Source organism: Topomyia yanbarensis, chromosome 3 (assembly GCF_030247195.1).
Source record: "Topomyia yanbarensis strain Yona2022 chromosome 3, ASM3024719v1, whole genome shotgun sequence".
In the NCBI taxonomy this organism is placed as follows: Eukaryota; Metazoa; Arthropoda; class Insecta; order Diptera; family Culicidae; genus Topomyia; species Topomyia yanbarensis.
The window spans coordinates 293005127-293020172 of NC_080672.1; the positions used below are offsets into that span (position 1 = coordinate 293005127).

A 15046-nucleotide genomic window follows, 5' to 3' on the forward strand; every position below is an offset into this window, starting at 1 on the left:
AATATGGAGGATTCCCGATAAAATTTTCATTTGCGGGTTGCAACTCACTAGCTCATGCCTCAAAGTGGGTCGGAGGCTACCATTAATTCAGTGTAAACATCTTCGTTGGTCAATGCACGTCATGATTTTCTTTGAGTGACCCTCTCCACATCTCCGAACTTGTTTATTGGCAACCTCTTGAGCTTTTTTGGACAAATGGCCAACTGGAAGAACAGAAATTTTTATTGTTTCTTTCAATCTGTCAACGGACGAAGGGTTAATTTCAAATACCCTTACAATATCACGATCTCCCTCGACTGCTTCGAAACATCTCAAAAAACAATTCTTTGTCATAGATACGTTTTATCTGTTGTTATTATTTAATTAGAAAATATATTTAAACAAATTTCTTGTACGATTTTTTAACATACTGGACATGTTACAAGCATGACGTATAAAGATATTTGGAATTACTTTGGATGAACATGTTCTAAATTCAATTCTCAGTTAGACGTATTAAATGAGCTCGAATTCTTAAAATTTCTCATTTCTAATCAGATCTTAACATCCAAAAAATACTTGAAGATTTTCAAACGCCAATTTTTTTTTGCAGACTGTTAAATCAACTATTTTGGACTGAGGCAAAAATATTTTTGATGATAAATACATATTGCATTTCATTTTTCAGATTTTGGCCAGCTTTGCATCGCTGTGCAGTGGTGGGTCTTCGAATAAAAGTCGGGCAAAACCAGAAACACATTTGTTGCTTAATTTGACTGAAAATCACATTTTAAGCTAATTTGGGGTCATTTTAATGTCAGAAATTATAAAAAATGAGATAAATATTTCCATACAGTGTTACCGAATCTTTCCTATTAGTAGGGGGAAGTTGGCCAATTCGGACCGCTGGCCAATTCGGACCCCTGCTATGGAATTATTAAGAAAAACGTATATATCATTTTCATGGTTGTCATACAGCTCTGTTCTATTTCACAAAATTTTGTGGTTCTCAGTTTTCGTGTGTGTGCGCTAGAGGCGAATGTTGTTTCGAGGCGGTTTTTTGAAAAATGTGTAAGCCGAAAAATAAGATTTTTGTTGGCAACAATTAATTGAATCAAGTGCATTATCGTGATGTTGGATCTGCTGGATAATATCTTTTATTTAATATCTTGTTTTTGGTGAGACTATCAACTGTTTTCGTTTAATCGGTGTGTGAATGATATAATGTGGGTTCGTCCAATTTGGACCTTTTGCCGTGTATACGATCTGATACGCGATCGCGAAAACCGTTTGAGGGAAAAGTGTACAAAGTCGGTCGAGCTTTCAGAAAAACATAAGTTTTCGCAAATCTTAACAGATTTCGACGTTATAGCTCATAACCTATTTTTAGCTATTATAGAATTTTTTGCAATTCCAAATTTAGTGAAAATCAAATAGGAATAACTTAGGCCAAAATATGAATTCATTTCTATTGCAAAAAATCGATAAGAAATGGGTGGTTGAGGTAATTGGAACAGGGTTGAGGTAATTCGGACCTTTCATGTACATTTTCTCAGTACCGTTTATACACAATATGGCAATAGATCGGAAAAAGTCACCTTAGAAAAAAATGTGCGCAATTGATCAGGCTTTTAGGGAAAAATATTTATTTATGAATCGGTTTACACGTTCCAGTTGTATAGTAAACTCTTACTAGGTCCGAATTGGTCCAGTTCCCCCTATAATCTTAGTTATATCAATAATAAACTGAGAATTAAGTTCGGTTTCTCATCTCGCTCAGTTTAGATGCTCGAAATCGCTATGCTGCTATTTGCAAAGGCAAAAATTGATTCCCTCTACCTAGTGTGTGAAAGGTGAACAAATAATGAGTGACAATACAAAGAAAGAATAGGGTTTTTATGCCTATAATGGACCCTTTGCGTATAAAGGACCCTCTGACGCTTTTTTTTGGTCAGTTATCCCTCAATTATAACTGTTTTTAACGTATGGTGTTGGTTACAGGACAGCTTTAACCCTTAGGAAGAAATTAGAATGTGATTTTTCACCATAATTCAATAAAAAAAATGCGCTCAATTTCAATCCAGTGCAGCATGACACAGGGTTTGTAAGTAATTCTTTTACTATTATAAAAAGAATACATCGCTCTCTTGTAAATAAACTATATATGAAAAAAATATTGTTTTATTCGTTAATACCTACCACTAAAACAATCTTTTGCAATGTAGATCTAAAAACCTAAGATAATTTAAAATTTATATTGAAATTCTGAGGGTTCATCTGCGCAATTTTGAACCCCTGACAAATTAATATAACTAGAAGCTTGTAATAGCAACTAATAGAATTATCGACATTCTGAGGATTCAGTATATGAATGATTGAAACCATCATATTGAAAATTTTGCAGCTTCTCAGTATTGGATCAACAAAATTTGTGGTTCCTACATCAATCAATAGACAAAAAAATTAATAACAGTGGGTACAAATACATGAAGGCTGCCATGTAAAAGTGCGTTCGAGCGACCAGAACCATGTTCTGTCAAAAAAGCGTGCAGGCAATATAATATATCACGCTCTACTGTAAAGTATCGCGGAGTTTCAGGAAAAACTGGCCTGAAGGAACAAGAAAAGGTCCACGATTCCCACCATAGCACAGTGGTCGCAATGGTACCAAAACGTGCGTTTAATTAATGGTGCTCTAGGAGTTGATTTTAGCGATTTGGTGTGTTAGAAACACTTTTTCAGAATGGAATCCTCCTTCTTTTGATGTACACTGAATTGTGATTAATCCACCTACAAGTGAGATAAAAAATTTATTTCCACTAACTTTTAAGATAGAGGTACGATGTCAATGACAAAGTTATAGTAAATTCTACTGCGAGAAAACTTGTTGAACTTGCAAACTCTCCAAAATGTAATGGTGTTGAGATAAAGCACGTTGTTTGTGGAAGGCACCCAAAAAATCATTTTTTCATTATAACTTTTTTCTGAGATTTTTGCAATTCTTCAGATGTTCTATGAAGTTGTTGAAATTAAGAAATTGCAGATATTTGTCGAAGACGTCAACATTTTTTATTTCAAAACTTAAGAGTTATTAAATAAAGTGGGTTAAAAATACCGCCATTTTGAATGACAATTACTAAGAGATGTGGAAATATGTGGAAGACATTTCGATTCTATGAGAAAGACAGTGACAAGTACTATAAGAAAAAATACTACTTACAACGGGCATCCACTGGTCTGTTTACAAAAAATACTTTCCGGCAATGTATGTTTTGCATTTTGTAACAAAATAAGTACGACTTTTTCAGCATATTTTTTTTAGCGATTGTTTTTCTATGTGTCGAATATTCTAAAAAATCATTGAGAGTAATAAATACACCTATAAATCGAGAACTTTGAATTTCTGTTATCTGAAACTATTCATAAATTAACAGGATTTGGAAAGTGAGCACTAGAGACGTCTAAAAAGGTTTACTGTATTTTCATGAGTATGAACCATAGCAAAGAGTATTAGATATCATTTTCACGAAACGACGGTGTAGTCAGAGTTGCTACTTAGGATCCGACTTGCCAGAAAATCTTTAGAAAAATATTTTCACCTATATATTACATCTCTATCAAATTTTAACCCTCAAAAAAGCAAGGGGTCTCAGAGGCTCGGCTAGTTACAGTTCCCTAGTTTCAATGAATTTGTAATTCGAAATACAAATGATCGAGCGTTTTTGGGCTTTCGATTCTCTCACTGGTAAAACGACAAAAAGAGGCTCTTGGTTTCATTGGGTCTTAGAAGCGATGCTTTATGAAGTCACAATTTTCGCTTGCCTTTTTGAGGGTTAATTTCAAATATTTAATCATTCAATGCGTGCTTGCAAAATAATTATTGACAATTCCGGCTACGTAATCGTTTCATGAAAACGGCATATAGGGTAGACGAGTCCTTATCCATCTCATTAGTCGGGATGTCACAATATTTCGTTGATAACTCGACTTAGAGTGACTGAATTGCGCTTAAATAAGTATCACCATCTTTCCTTCGTTCCTAAGAAGCAGTACAGTTAGACTTTTTGAGCTAATGCGTTGAATAGAGATAGCAAATACTTCTCTAATTAATGAGTTCCAATGGGTGGGATGAATAGAGGAGCTAAGATGAATTAGGGCACAGTAACCCTAATACTGTTTGTAATGGTTTTTATTCTTGTAAAGACAGCCAAAAATTTTTGCGCATTTTTTAGTTGATCACATTTGTTGTTGTGCTAGTTTAGGAATAATTCGTAAGTTGGAGACTACAGAGCTGAGAGTTTTGGATTCATATGTGACATTTCCAAAGATTTTTTAGAATATTCGTAGAATAGAATAACACATAGAAACAATTGCTATAAAAGTTATACTTAAAATGTCGTAATTATTTTGTTACAAAATGAAAAACATGCATTGCCGGAAAGTATTTTTTATGTACAGGCCGGTGGATGCCCGTTGTGAGTAGTATTTTTGCTTATAGTACTTTTCACTGTCTTTCTCATAGAATCGAAATGTCTTCCACATATTTCCACATCTCTTAGTAATTGTCATTCAAAATGGCGGTATTTTTAACCCACTTTATTTAATAACTCTTAAGTTTTGAAATAAAAAAATGTTGACGTCTTCGACAAATATCTGCAATTTCTTAATTTCAACAACTTCATAGAACATTTGAAGAACTGCAAAAATCTCAGAAAAAAGTTATAATAAAAAAATGATTTTTTGGGTGCCTCCCATAAACAACGTGCTTTATCTCAACACCATTACATTTTGGAGAGTTTGCATGATCAACAAGTTTTCTCGCAGTAGAATTTACTATAACTTTGTCATTGACATCGTGCCTCTATCTTAAAAGTTACTGGAAATAAATTTTCTATCTTTCTATCTCACTTGTAGGTGGATTAATCACAATTCAGTATACATCAAAAGAAGGGGGCTTCCATTCTGAAAAAGTGTTTCTAACACACCAAATCGCTAAAATCAACTCCTAGAGCACCATTAATTAAACGCACGTTTTGGTACCATTGCGACCACTGTGAGAAGAAAATAAAATAGTGACATGGATAGCCCGAAAAGATTACTTAATAATCACGAAAAATTAAATTCTGGAGTAATACTTTAGCAAGTTTGTCGTGCACAGTGTTGCAGAATGATTGCAATTTATGCACTAATGCCCTTCTGTTGAAAAGTAATAGAATAAATATATTGATTTAGGAAAAAGGTAGTGCTAAACGTTTAAGAAGCTTCATTAAAATTTGATTATACGGAATACTAAAATAAATATCGTAAAATGTAGCATTGATCACTTTTTCGAATAACTTTCTTCAAATGTAATTAATTTCATTTTTAAAGTAAAATAATATAGTTCGAAATCTTGTATACATTGCATATATCCAGGCAATTTCATGTCCATTATTGTTACGTCCCAAAATAAAACACAACTAAAGATACAAAGTACTTTTATCGAACTTTTTCAGGAAAATAGTAGAAATTAAATAGTTGGGGATTATTTGCTAAAAATACTTACGGTTTTTACAAAACGCTTCAGATATGTATGAAGGTACAAAGAATTGTATGAACTGATTAAAATTATACAAGAAGTTGTGTCGTTTTTAATGTGTATTTGGGTTCTTAAAATATTATTAAATGAAAAAATATTCGTTGTCTTTAGATACTGACCATGTGTAGAGCTTGTTAATATTACAAATGCTTTACTCCACTATATTGTTGATGGATTTCCATAATTCGACCACCAATCAATTCAGACAATTACCCATTACAGTTTTCGTTAATTTGTGCAAGACTTTTCGTAACGTAGGCCTTATCCCCTTACTCATAAGCGTCATACAAATCACATCGCTTAATATAAAAGTCATGTTCGCCTTTGAAATCGGCATTAGATCAATTAATAACATTTATTCATTAGTCAAAGGTTTCGAGTGCCATTGAAATATTTAATGAAAGGAAAGAATAACAAAATTTTGTTATTTTTAATATTTCATATTTTTCTTATAATGCTGTACCAAAATGACTCTTGATATTACCTGAAAACTGAAAAAATACAATTTTATGTATTAATTGTTAGACATGCGTATAATGGACCCGGGTCCATTATGCGGTCCATAATAGGAAAACGGGTCTATTATAGGAATATGGATACTAGTTCGAATTATCGAATTTTACTAAAGAAATCAAGTTGAAATGCTTTAAATCTTCATTATATTGATTGAAAGACCTGGTATCATCAATTGATAGAATATTACATTAAAAGTACTGGGTTTATCCAAATTCTTTGAAATTGTTAGCACCATCTACTGCGGGGTCCATTACTAGCACATTAACCCTATGTCCCGTTACGGGCAAACTTTGTTGCTGTTAACTTCTCGAAATGTCCAGTAAGACCATCAATTCGTGAAGTGGAGCAAATGTTGAAAGTGAACATGAAGCTCAACGTAGCAGAAGTTAATGCGGTGCAACTCCATCATTTACGTCATGCGGTACTGATTATGTTCAAAAACATTAGTCATGCAGAATCATTCGTCTCCCAGAACAACATGAAACACGTCGTCGAATGTAATGACATTTTATACAGTATCCCAACGTATATAGATGTTGACAGTATTGAATTAAAGATACATGACCTGGCTCCACGTACTCATTCCTCCGTTATCAAAAAAATCATGTCAACATACGGAGAATAGTGTAACGGAAGATACTTGGAGGAACTTTTTCCCAGGACTCCGCAACGGTGTTCGTGTGGTGAGAATGCGTCCGACAAAACCTATTCCCTCTTATTTGACTTTCATATGCACATCACCTCAAGGTGTTGAATATTCTCAACGAACACTAATCACGTACCTAGGGCAGATTCCTACATATCAATATTGTGATCAGCCGCTACACCACGGAAAACCTTGCGCAGAGACTGCTAAGGATATTTCACATGATACGACCAAAGCCGGTATAAGTCGTCATATGCTAAACCACAACCGGTTGGTAAACCAACGACTGCGGACCGGGCATTCACTAACCCCAGCTCAGCAACGATCGAACTCAGTACTACTTAACCAACTGCCATTACCAACATCGAAGTAACAACGATTACAGCAAATGTTTATAAATCAACAAGCAACACCACCAATAAGGAATCAAATACCGATGAAGAAGGATTTACAATAGCGATCCGTAAGCACAAACAAATAAGAACATCCGACCGTGAGCAACATGAATGCAGTACCGTCGACGACATGGACATAAACGAAAACACGAGAGAAGACGGACCGAATGACCCCCAAGGTGCGGCAGACAACGCACCTAATATTTCACCACCAAGGAAGAGGATCTCAACACGCAGCAGTAAGATGTGTCAACAAGACCCGACGAACGGACTGTAGCGATATTTTTTCTATTTTTACATATTGTAAAAACACGGAAGATCCACGGCTCAGTTGTGCTAACGCGTTGAGCCGTGTCAAATATATTTAAAATTTAAATAAAATCAAATCTCAACATAAAGTGTTTGTTTTCGTACATTGCTCTCTTCCATCAAAAAATAACCCTCAAAAAGGCAAGCTAAAATTGTGACTTCGCTCCTAAGACCCCGATTAAGAGAGATTCGAGAGCCCGAAAACGCTCGATTATTTGTATTTAAAATTACAAGTTCATTGAAACTAGAGAACTGTAACTAACCGGGCCTCTGATACCCCTTGCCTTTTTGAGGGTTAATAAATGTGGGTGGTAAAACAAGACCTTGATAATTGAAAACTAAGGATAATTTCCCATAGAATGTATAATATGTGACAGTTCCGAACTGTTCCATCCGATTGTACAGAATACATTTGCAAAAAAATTAATTCTTATGAGATCACTAAAAATATATTTCTAAAGCACATCATTGTTCGAATTAAATTTGATGAATATGTTAAAACGATTAGCAAAATTCCTCCAATTTCCTTCAAAATGACACTAGTTATGATTGAATTAGAATTTAAAGCGCAACATGTATTTGAAGTGAACATATAAAGTGTAGTGCGTGATTTTGAAAATGAAAATCTTTAGAATTTGCTGACACAGCAGGATTTAAATTGCTATTCAAAGTCTAATCCTCATTCAGTGGTCACAAAATTTGAGAATTGTGTTATTCAATACATAAGAAGGCTAGAAAAATTGTAAAAAGTTTAATTTTGGGAACATATTTTTTTAGGTTTTGTATAGCCTCCGGTTACTGTACGCCGTCCGACTAATTTTGCATTTGTTTGAAAGTACAACAAAATTCCTTCCCTATTGAATTTTTCTTACTTCAAATCATTTGGTTGTCCGGCTCGGATTCTAAGTGGACGAGACTTTGTGGTACACAAGTAGTCTAGATATTTGAAGTTAATTCCTTAGATTGAAAAGTTTCACCATTCTCCTAATCGAGTCTACCCTTATTTTCTTATTTTACTGTCTGTTGGTAGGTACCCTACTGGGGTCGATTATTTGCGTTTCGTGGGTTAGAATCTAAACCGCATTCAGGTCTCTGTGAATCACTGCAAAAAAACTAATACGGTTGCAGTAGTTAGCAGTAGCAACGGATGTCTCAGCCACAAGCACCTCAAAGAAAGCAACTGATCTCAATGGGTATGGCGAAGGCAGGCTGTTCAGATGACAAATACACGCATAGGCTTCATAAACAGGCAAGTAATTTTAGCAATCGTCAAAGGATCGTTCGTACCAGCACGGTAGGCAAATGTATGCAGACTGAGACCTTAGTGCATCAAGCATGCTGTGTATTGGTACCCACCATTAACCTTCCTGCTGTCGTTGGGCTGCCTCCAGAAAAAATAAACGTAAGACCTGTAGTTGGTATACGCAAGCACCGATTGGAAGCGTACCGGGAAAGAAACAAAAAGGAGACAGCCGTAGGTTGAACCACTAGATCACTTTTTGCTCGCTCTCGCTTGTTGGTTTGTTGTAGCCGATCATGGCACTGCGTTGGAAATTAGGAGTTGAAGCCAATATGATGTAGAAGCAAATAGAAAACATGAATATTTATTTATTTGTTCCGATCTTCGGTAGATACCGTACAGGTTATAAAAAATAGAACATACTATCTAAATTATTGCGAATCTTTTCTAAAATCCACATCGAGACATTTCAGCCATGCGCAACCAAGTCGTGCGTCGAATTACGCGCACGTTCACTTTGCATTAGTGCAAGCGAAAAAACGAGTTGACGTTTATTTTTGTTTCGTTCGCACTAATGTGTGCCACATATAGCTACAAATCAACGAAACGCTAGTTTATCTCGGGATAGACAATAATTAAAAATTTCTAATAACTTAAAACTAGGTTTGGTGACACTAAAATCAAACAGATGTGAAGTTTCTCTCACCGTTGGGAAATGAATCAATGTATTCGGGGTATTGGTAGAGTATTACTGATTCATTTTCCTGAAGATTTTTCCAACTGTGAGAAAAACTGCTTTTTTCGTTTACCAAGATGGCTGCTTCTCCCAGCTAATTCAGTTGAACCTTAAAGTGCCCATATAATTTTCTCTATTTTTATTTTGCTAAAAAGTGAGTTTGTAAATTTTTAAAGGGTATTATGCAAATTTTATTTGAAAAGGCGAAATACAGTTCGGGTGTAGCTCTATCCAAGATATAAAAAACATGTTGAATTTAAAAAAAAATCAAGGTTGTTTGTCGGAGTTTTGGCACCTCCCCCAAAGCGTGTTTTTTGCAGAGGCTTGTGTTGAACGCTCTCCAAGGCGAACTGCTCAACTGTTCAAAAAAGTAGAAAGATTATTGAATGGAAATGTATTATGGTGTACTTGAATAGATCGGATTCCCAATGAAAATTTTGTTTCCTACAAAAAACCATGTTGACCAAAAAATTCAGTTTTGTACTGTCAAAATTTTAATCAAAAATTAATTGCAAGAAATCGAAAATTTTTGGACGAAAAAGGAACCGTTGAAGTACACGAGAATGTAAATACAAACAGTTCAATTTTTTTTAAATCGTATGACAAGTTTTTGAAATATCACGTTCACCGCAACGATACTTTTCAAACAACTCCATTCCGAGATAATCGCGTTTAACGTTTTCTTTTAACTTCATTCGTGGATAAACCAGTGCGTTTCAAACGGCTGTAATTTGAAATCTAGTGCTCTTATCTGGATGAAATTTCGATTTTTTGAGTTCCAACTATAACCGCTTAACTGGTATGTCTACCGATCTACGCAAAAGTGTGTGGATTTTCACATATCCGGAGTCATCGGAAACAAAACAATGTTAATATCTAAAATCTTTCAAGATGTTCCAATGTTTCCAAAAACGAAATAAGCATGAATCAGGATTTGGTGATTCGTTAGAAGTTTTCGGATGTGTCTAACGCGTCGAAACGGTTGCCCGATTATTATGTGCATTTGAGTTCCAATTTTTATATGAAAGTCCTCTGACGGTAGGAAATTTTAACCATCTAGAAATAATAAATGGTAAAGGTAATTTATTTTACTGTACCTTGAAGAAAGCAGAACATACATATTTTATGCCAAGAAGATTTTTTCTCTTTTTCATTCCATTTCTTGGACAGTGTTCTCCCTCTGATCGCAGCATTATATAGGGAAAGGAATTCCGACTGCGGCAGTTAGTACTTAGCAAAGGAAACCAGTTTTCAGTTCTGATCGTTTCGTTGCTCGAAATGGAGCTGAAATGAAAGTTTGTGCGCTAACTGTAACGTCTCGGATATTTCGTTGTGCCAGGAATTAGTTTATGTGCTGCCGATTTGGTGTTGTTCTAGATTGGTACGGCCGGTGGATGCTAATAGCTAACGGTGAGTGGAGGTCGGATGCAAAACTAGCAAAAGCGGTATTGCTAGTCGAAGATCGTCGTTGCGAGCGTTGTAGTAGTTGTCGTTGCTGTGTTTTAAGGTGTATATTCATTGCTTAATTATAGCTGTGCGTTAGGCGTTCTTCTAAGCCTTCTGATTCACGGAAGTTCCCTGAGGCTGATCAACTTTATCCTCTCTTAATATCAAGCGAATGAGTGCAAACTTAGATTTTGTCTTTCCTACCAATAGCTGTTTGGGGCTTTTCAACTCTTCGTCTGTTGAAGAAATCAGAAATTTGCCAAAAAAAAGTTTTATTTAAGGTTGATCTGTGGTAGTCACATTGCTGTTAATTTATTTCAACTGTGCGCAGTCTCGTTTGCTAGTTCTTCTTGGGAGATGTATCCAATTAAGCCTATTAGCAGTGTCAGAAAATAAGTGGAAAAGGCAAGTGCTGAAAATATGCGTGTTACGAATGATTATTAAGTAAGAATATAAATGTGGAAGCATCTAGTCCGGAATATCTAGTTGCCAGATATCTATAGTAGTTGTATAACTCAACTCTAATGTTGTTTTGGGTGAAAATTTTACATCTTCCATCAAATTAGTGTTAACTTGAAAAAGTCATGCTGCAGATCAAAGCAGTTTAAAGTGCATAAAAAGAAAATTGCGTTCAACGCATAAATTAGTTGAAAGTTGTCGTTTTCTGCTTGAACTGTTACAATAAAGGCACAACGGCTGCCTCACTGCGCTTACAACAGACCCCATGTGGCCGGATGGTGTCCAGCGTCTTCGGTGGAAGTGATTGGACATCTCATAAGGGACCCATATTCAAAGGAGAGAATACAAGTAAGTGGAATAAAGAGCAGTAAAAATCGAGGAAAGAGGAACAAACTGCAACCAGTCTTCAACACCAAAGGGTCTTCTTTTCGGAAAGTTATTACGAGATCCGGGCAGGCGACCCAGGTACATTGGGCTAACGAAACACAGTAGAGAAATTGACTAAAGGTTGGTCCAGCGAGAAATGAAGCTGACACGGTCGTACTTTGAGACAAAGAAGCAAGCACGCGTATTTTAATGCATATGACATAGATTTTAAAGTTTAGTATCGAAGTCAGTGGTTCTCCTAATAAATGTTTTAGCTGCTGTGCGCTGTTCGGACCAAATCCAATATTAAATTTTTATGCTGATATAATCCGGGACATTTCGGGTTCTTTTTTACTTTTGATAACAATTTCTCTGCGTCTATCAAACACATTGTTTGATAAGTGTCATTTTCATTTTTCTAAATAATACAAAATGTTTGTTTATAAACAACTTTATATCTTACACGCTCACTCATAAAAACTCAAATTTGAGTTGCCAGCCACCCAATTTCATTAAAAGTGCACGTAGTCAAAACTTGAGTTTTTCTCTTTTACTCAGTTTTGAGTTTGGGATAAAAATGTCAAACTTGAGTACATTTTACTCAAAAGGCAAAAACGAAAAATAATCATTCCGCATTTTAATAAAACTACAAATATATTCATTGTTATTTCAAATGTCATTTACCTGATCCTCCAGGCCGTTGTCCATGCGTTTACGACGACAGGAAATATAATCCGAGGGTCTTTCTCTACATCTACTTCATGGCGATCGGCATCTTGAAGAAATTGCAGAAACTGCAAAAAACTGGAAGTTAGATTTGGAAACAAGAGAATTCAATGAAACCTACTTTCTAGTTTTATGAACGATCAGCTCTTGTTTAAGTTTAAGTCGACGTCTGACTCTGCACTTTTTTGAGAACAAGTAGTTTTTTCACTCAGAACCTTGAAAATTTAATGATCACTCAAGAGATGAGTTAGTTCTACTCAAATTAAAACTCATTTTTTGACATATTGCTATGGCTTTTGAAATTGAGTACTCCGAACTCAAATTTTGAGTAGTTCTGAATGAGCGTGTATAATTGAACGCCGTTGTATTACATTTGCAGGTTACCCGATCAGAACAGAATAAAAAAATTATAACAGAATTCAGCTTGTATATCAAGGTATGTCATAAACCAGATCAAATTATTTGTTAAAGTAACAATATTTTAACAAGTATCAACGAAAGATATAGTTTTGAGAACATTACCCTTCCTAATGTATCTTATCCGTCAATTCATTCCAACCATTTGAATGCATTAGTCAGAGCAGTGTTGTTTCATAAAACATTTTCCATTTTGTAAAGGTTTCATTTTGGGTAATAATTCCCAAAATGGCAAAGATAAATATTCTTTTTCTCATTTATATATGAAAATTTAATAGAAAAAATATATGGGAGAGGACGCTTCTCACACCGTTCGGAGTAAGATGGACCAAAACCTGTCGATTCATAATTTCTCCCTAAATACACTCTTAGAAAAAAATGAAAATTACATTTTACGTAAACAACGACTACTTTGCTCCATACAAATCGCCTGGAAAAGATTCCCGTGCTGCGGTAAAAGGGATTTGATATTCTCAAACACGTCTGGAAAAGGATTATGCTTACCAGTACTACCCGGTATATCCCGAAAACATGGTGAGAACTAGCTGTTAGATTTATTCCCTAAAGGGACGCTCAAGCTATGAAGAAGCCAAGGCCTACCAGCTTAAGTTTTTCTTCTAAAGGCTTTGGAACGGATAATTGATCTTCACATCAGGTAGGTTCGCTTAGTTGAATATCTACTGCACAAAATGCAACGTGCATGTCAGTGTGGAAAATTTACAATGTAGCTTGGTCGTATTCCTAGATATCGAAAGTGCTTTTGACGATGTGTTATTCCAGTTCACTTTGGTAGCGACACAGGTCAAGAAGTATCTACATGTATCTCGGGTGGGGTAAACGTAATGCTTAGTAACCGCATTCTTTGTTCGTCACTGAGATAGGCAGAGATAAGGAAGTTGAGTATTTTCAGTTGTCCTCAGGGTGGCGTTCTGTTATTTTTGCTATGGAACCAACAGGTTTGCTGACGGTTACCAAATACTAATGGACTTTGCATCAGAACAATCTTTGACTTGATGCAAAAAGCATTAAGAGCTGTTGAACAGGCGTGTCGACAAGATAAATTATCAGTTAATCCAAACAGAAGAAGCGAATAACAACCGCGGTTCGTGCCTTGCAGTTCTTTGACTCTGAGCTACTGTGAACGGATCAAGTCAAGTACGTTGGAGTCATATTGGATTCCAAGTTGACCGATCTACTCACATTGAGTTCAGAGTCAAGAAAGCGTATGCGGCCGTCGGGAAGTGTAAACGAACTTTTGGAAAGGCCTGGGGTCTAAAACACAAATACATCTAATGGATTTATATGAAAATTGTACGTTCAATACTGTCATACGGATACCTTGTGTGGTGGCAGAACGGAGAGGTGGTGACGGTCCAGTGAGCTTGAGCTTGTGCGACCACCCCTGGCTGCTACTCCGTTATCGATCTGGACTAGCTGAAGTTGCACAGAGAATAAGTAGATAATTGGGAATAGCGAAAGTATTGATCAATACCGGCACCGGCCAGGCCCGAACGTAGATCGCGGAAGGAAAGGGAAGTAATGGTTAGTCCGATACTTGCTTTTGCTAGAGGCCGTATATACTACTGCGCACTCCATAAGTATCACAGGGGGAGGATATTTTTGTTAGTAAGAGTATAGAAGTTGGATCACTTCTTCTTTACCGACGCCAGAGAGGTGACGTCACTATCTGGACTAGATATCGATCCACCAAACTCATAGACCGGGGACCAACGGCTTTACTTCCCTTCCGAAGGAAGACGTGACCACAGATTTTTTCACCTCAGAAAAATCTCAACGACCTCGGCTGGAATTGTACCCAGGCGAATTGGAATGAGTGGCGGTCACGCTTACCACTCAACCACCGGCGCCGTCCGGAGAGGTGGTGACGGTCGAGTGGCAGCTAAACCAGCTGTAAAAAATGGCGCCCGTGGCGTTGAATGGTGCTTTCACGACAACTTGCTGCCCTTGTGGTCCTTCTAAATATCAAACCATACCCATACACCTTAATAAGAAGTACTATCATGTACATACATAATTCAGGTTACTGGCCTTTGGAACAGTAACGATGTTGATCTTGCTACCAGTCATACACGACTATGATGGTCACAAATGGCTATACGTGGTGAAATGAGTGCTCCTAGTGATATTACGCTCACACGTAGTTTTCCAAACAGAACATTCCATGTAAAGATTCCCTCTCGAGAGAAGGGGTTGTCTGGCTACATGGAGAGAT

At 36.3% G+C, this 15046-nt stretch overlaps 1 protein-coding gene across 3 annotated transcripts in view; it reads left to right on the plus strand.

Annotated features, from left to right (window-relative positions):
* The first annotated feature begins 10653 nt into the window (after positions 1 to 10653).
* Positions 10654 to 15046, plus strand: part of LOC131693640 (uncharacterized) — a 43401-nt gene continuing 39008 nt past the window's right edge. Inside the window, exons 1-2 of one of the 3 annotated variants that reach the window (XM_058981624.1) lie at positions 10654 to 10809; positions 10932 to 11652. The gene's annotated coding sequence lies outside the window, so the exon portion shown is untranslated. Of the gene's footprint in view, positions 11653 to 15046 lie in introns of all 3 variants that reach the window. The other 2 variants (XM_058981625.1, XM_058981622.1) reach the window with 2 other exon arrangements.